The sequence below is a fragment of the Macrotis lagotis genome, chromosome 1 (assembly GCF_037893015.1).
Source record: "Macrotis lagotis isolate mMagLag1 chromosome 1, bilby.v1.9.chrom.fasta, whole genome shotgun sequence".
Classification (NCBI taxonomy): Eukaryota; Metazoa; Chordata; class Mammalia; order Peramelemorphia; family Peramelidae; genus Macrotis; species Macrotis lagotis.
Window position 1 is genome coordinate 469112018 of NC_133658.1, and position 5137 is coordinate 469117154.

A 5137-nucleotide genomic window follows, 5' to 3' on the forward strand; every position below is an offset into this window, starting at 1 on the left:
CCTCTCATAATTGCACACCAAAATATCTACTATAGACTGTCTCATGATTCTTTTGACTGAATGGTGGGTTGGACTTGCTCACCATTTTGGAAGGTATTTTTTCTTACTTTGTTCTATATATTATTCTGTGTGGTTGGTGGATGTTGCATATTATATTGTTTTGGTTCTTGGATGCAATATTCATCCCTGGAGATTGTAAAGGTTCTTCAGGTATTAGATACATTAAATGATAATCCAAAGGTGGAGTGTAAAGCAAGCCATATTTGACCAGATAAGTATTCCATTTTTGGGTACAGAAGTGAATTCCCATAGTTGTGGTAATACAACTTGTTTATTCCTTAACAACACTTGAGAAATCCTCAAACTTGGCCTGTAGCTATCTTTGTTCTATTCCTCCATAAATATCTTGCTCTGTTAAAATAGCAACGGTTTTGTATGTTGTAGCTTCCAGCTGTTGTTGCTCTGAGTACACAGTATGAACCTCTCCCTTTGGTTTCCTCAGCTCTTCTTTTGTCTGTCCAAATCCTGAACCCTGCCAGGAAAAGAGCCCTTGACATACAAGGATTAACTATAATTAATTATTGTATTCCCTAAAAACTTTACTCGAGATTTTAAAGAGGCACTAGTAATTAAACTATTAGGAAAATAATATGAAAGTAATCATATAAATCCTGTCATATTTTGATAAAAATAAGTTAAAAAGAGATGTAAGTACATAATGGGAAAACTACACAATGAGAAATAAAATATAAAAATTTTAAAATAAAAATTTACAGTTATATGGATTAACATAGGAAACTTACAGTGAGTTAGACTAGATTTTTAAAATTAAAAAAATAAAAAAAATACTAGAATTTTACCATTCACTGTACCATCTTCCTCCACCCCTTCAATGAAGAATATGAAAAACATTGACTCCGACATCTTGTATAACCTCCTTCATCTATACTAATTAATGAAAAGATCATTCTGAACTAGTGAAAAGTCAAACTTACACAATCAACAAAAAGACAGTTTATATTATTATAACTATGTATAAGAATTCAAACTAAGTTCATGAAATACAGTTTAGCTATATAATTTATGGGAACCAGAAGTAATGAATAAATACAACATTTTATATTGCCTTCAGTAATTTTAATCTATCTACTGATTTCTACTAATCTTTATAAGTAGATTCTAAGTTTCTGGAAAAGAGAGACTCTGAAATAATAACAATTCACATTTATATTAAGGGAATGCCCCAATGTGAGTTCATCAAAATCCTAAGGTAATTACAGACAAAAAGACAGAGACTTTGACAGATAATGGGGAAAGTCTATAAATAGAAATAAACATTTTTCTCCTAAGAAGGGCTAGAAGTATGAAAAATTTCATTAAAAATGAAGAAGCTAAAAAGATAAAGACTTTACCTCCAAGGTACTCACAGACTACATTCATTCTGCTGTCACTAGCCATTCAGCTACCCAAGGTTTCCAAAAGAACTTGGGAGTTCAAAAAATGACAAAGCATCTTAAAACTACACACAATTTGTATGTGGAGGGAAGGATTTTTGAAAGAGGAAAAATATAGAAAAGCTTAGGGTTATTTTCCTAGATGAAAGAAGAAATGAACTGAAGAGAGCCTGTTCAGGTAAGACACTAGGAGGAGAAAGCACAGCTAAGACAAAGTTCCCAGAGTGCACTGAAAATAACCCTTCAAGGAAGAATCACTACTGAAAAGAGTGATTTAGAAGTGAACTGTTTGAAGATCCTTTAGAAAGACTTATAAGTTGCATTGTCTTGTTGGTCTGCATTCTATTTTAATTTAAGCTTTAGCTCCCTCTCCCCTTCCTTACCAATTCTCTGATTTTAATGTTTAGTTGTTTTTGAATTCCACCTGACTATTCATGACGTCTTTTAGGGTTTTCTTGGCAAAAGATACTGGAGTGGTTTGTCAATTTCTTCTACAGATCATTTTACAGGTGAGAAAATTGAGACAAACAGGGTTAAGTGACTTGCCCAGCACCATACAGCTGGAAGCTGTCTGAGGAGAGATTTGAACTCAGTAAGAAGAATATTTATATGAATGAATTAATGTAATAAGGCTGAGTGGCTAATGAATTTACACAGAGGCACATAGATAAAGAAATGATTTGGACATAGCTTTTGATTCTATGTCTTTTAAGAAAACTATATTTTTGCACTTTGTAGCATGAAGTCATAAGGGATGAAATCAAATCCTTTTTCATATATTTAGTAAATAAAATTAGTTAAATTTCTCTTATGAGTTCCAGTTTTCTCAAAGATAAAATGGAGATAATGATAATTGTACTATTTTCTTCACAAAGTTTTTGAGGAAAGAGAATTTTGAATCAATTTTATGTAAATACATGCAATTGATATTTTTTATGTATTTGGGTATGTGCAAAGTATGTTGTATACATTGTATGTAGAACAAAGTATTTTGCTAAAAGTCTAGTACAATATTTTATAAATATTAAAATGTATTAAGTTTCTCAAAACCAATTTATATTAAGCATTTCAAATAATTCTCGAATTTTAATTATTTTATTGTTAGTTTTTATGACTTCAATGAGTGACAAGATTTGCTAATAAAAGTAAAATTTGAGCCTAATTTTATCTGCTTTATTATGGAGTGAAAGTGTCAAGATGCTGAATTTTCTTCAAGTTTCACATTGTGAGGAACTTGAAATGGCAAATTACCTCTCTAGGGTGTGTTTTTCACTTAAAATATAAATTTCTGATGTGTATTTGCGAATATATTTAGATTATTTACCAAGATAATTGGTCCTGGCAAAGAAAATAATAGAAATGGCAAAACTGTTATTCAGCAAGCAAATAAATAGTAACATCACTAACAATAATCCTAATTAATAAGACTACTTTCTTTAGTCACAAATTCACATTCCTTCCCAAATTACTTTAGGGTTGAATTCCCTAAAAATCACAGGGAAGGAATGACCTTCTGAAAAGTAAGAGATTTCTTCCAAATGGTATTTATATCTCTGCTGATACTGTACCCAGTGTCCTTGGATCAGATTTCGGGTTGTCCTTTTTTTTTCTTTCATTGTTTAGTGGAATCTAGTTGGAAAACTCCTAAAGGTATCTTGGGATGTTATATGCCTCCATTTAAGTTTCTCCAATGACCTTACTTAATGTATTAATTTCATTAAGTTCTTCTCAACCCATCAACCAATGGACCTCTTGGATTTAGCTTTATGGGAAATGGACTGAATGACTGAACCCACCTTAAACTGAGAGTTCCTGCTATAACTTGGATATGCTTATTACATTACTTCACAAGCATTGAGTCGACAGATTTTTTGGGGGAGGGAGAATGTGAATAGGTAATTAGGCTTAAGTGACTTGCCCAGAATTCATACAGCTAATAAGTGTGTGAGGCCAGATTTGATCTCAGGTCCTCCTGCCTTCAGTGACTATCCATTGTTCCCCCTCATTGTTCCTCAATTTATGATTTATTGATTTTTATTTTAAGCAATTCTATAGCTTTTTTTAGTTCCATGATCTAAGACTTTTAATGATGGTCTGAAGGGATTTCATAGAGATTCTTGGTTTTGTAAAAGAAAGGAATTTTGCTTCTCCATTTCCTTCAAGGTTTTTGATCAGAAACATTTTGTAGTAGATTTTGAAGAATTTAAACTAGAAAGAGTGTATAGAATTTAATCCAACTGTCACATTCAACATGTGAGAAAATTATGTTTCCTGAATAAGTTAAGCATATGAACATGGGCTCTGTAATGACTGTACTAATTAAATATACTACAGCTTACTTTTTTACAAGGAAACTATATAATGGAGTAGCATAATTACTAGCCAGAACGGAGGACTTCTGATGTCCAGGACTGCTTGACCTATCAGTGTTTATTTTTTTTTCACATAAACTTCACCTGAACCATTCTTGAAGATCTCCGGGAAAAAAAACAAATATATTTCTTCTTAATATACCTAAAAAACAGTAAACACATTACTTTGTAACATCTTAAGAGTAACAAACATCCTATTTTTTGATTTATCACATTTACACATCATCTCCCTATACTGCTACTTCCCTTTTGACTTCCCAATTGATTGCTTTTCCTTAACCCCCACTTAGCCATAAACATGTCAAAAAGTCATAAATAATTCAGATATGTATAAATATCTCAACTTTTACCATACTCCTTTTAGCAGTTGAGAACTTGTCTCTCTACTCCTGTTTGGAAGATTTTCAGATAATAAAAGCTGTCATTATCTATGTAATTAAGATTGGACTCAGGCTACATTCAAGTCTCCCTTTGGGAGCTGGGGTTTCTTCCCTATTTTTATATTAACAAACAATTTTCTGGCCAAGTCTGCTTCTGGGAAGCAAGATGGCCAAGTAAGTGGTAATTATTGTACCCTCCCACATTCACTTCTAAACAACCATAAAAAAGCATCCTAAAACAAAACCTGAAATTGTACAACCAACAAAAAGATGGGATGAAAAAGTCTTTAAGTTTAAAAAATCTGGGAGGAATCACAAGGAACATCTATCTCACTTTGATAAAAGGAGAGTAAAGGAGTGCAATCTAAGATAGGAAGAGTAGCAGAAACCAGAAGCCCTGAGTGGTGAATTGTACAAGCACTACCAGTAGTATTCCTCAACTGCCTAACCAGGGGAAATGGCAGATTCCAACACCAAGAATCACCATTTTTATTTACACATCCCTGGGAAGATAGGTATCTTTAAGCCAAAATGCCAACTTTTACAATATAGCCCCTGGGAAATGAAGAAACAACCCCAAAATACCCCCCCAAAAGGCCTGAAGGACTCAAGACATGACAGACACCTCCACAAGGAACCCTAGTTTAGCATCAAATAAACTGTCAGAACTCTGCCCTCCAGCAGTAACAGTCAACCCCCAACAGATCATTATGGTGGAGCATAAGAAACATTGGTCCCCTGTGGGCATCAAGCAACATCATCACAGCATTGGATAAACAGCCAGAGCCATTGACACAAGAAACCTGAAATAGTGCCCCTTCCAGCCAGGAATTTGAGCACAGCTCAATTTTTTTTTAATTTAAATTTATTTTTATTAAAGATATTATTTGAGTTTTATATTTTTCCCCCAATCTTGCTTCCCTCCCCCCTC

The 5137-nt window shown here is 33.2% G+C and overlaps 1 long non-coding RNA gene across 2 annotated transcripts; it reads right to left on the bottom strand.

Moving 5' to 3' along the window:
• Positions 1-341: 341 nt before the first annotated feature.
• LOC141519684 (uncharacterized) lies at positions 342-4829 on the bottom strand. Of its 2 annotated transcripts, XR_012477358.1 has the most exons (4): positions 4541-4829; positions 3911-3968; positions 861-943; positions 342-549 (listed from the first exon to the last, which is right to left on the bottom strand). It is a non-coding gene; the product is annotated as an uncharacterized LOC141519684 (long non-coding RNA). The 2 variants fall into 2 exon arrangements; XR_012477357.1 differs by having other exon boundaries at positions 3911-4829.
• Positions 4830-5137: the final 308 nt, after the last annotated feature.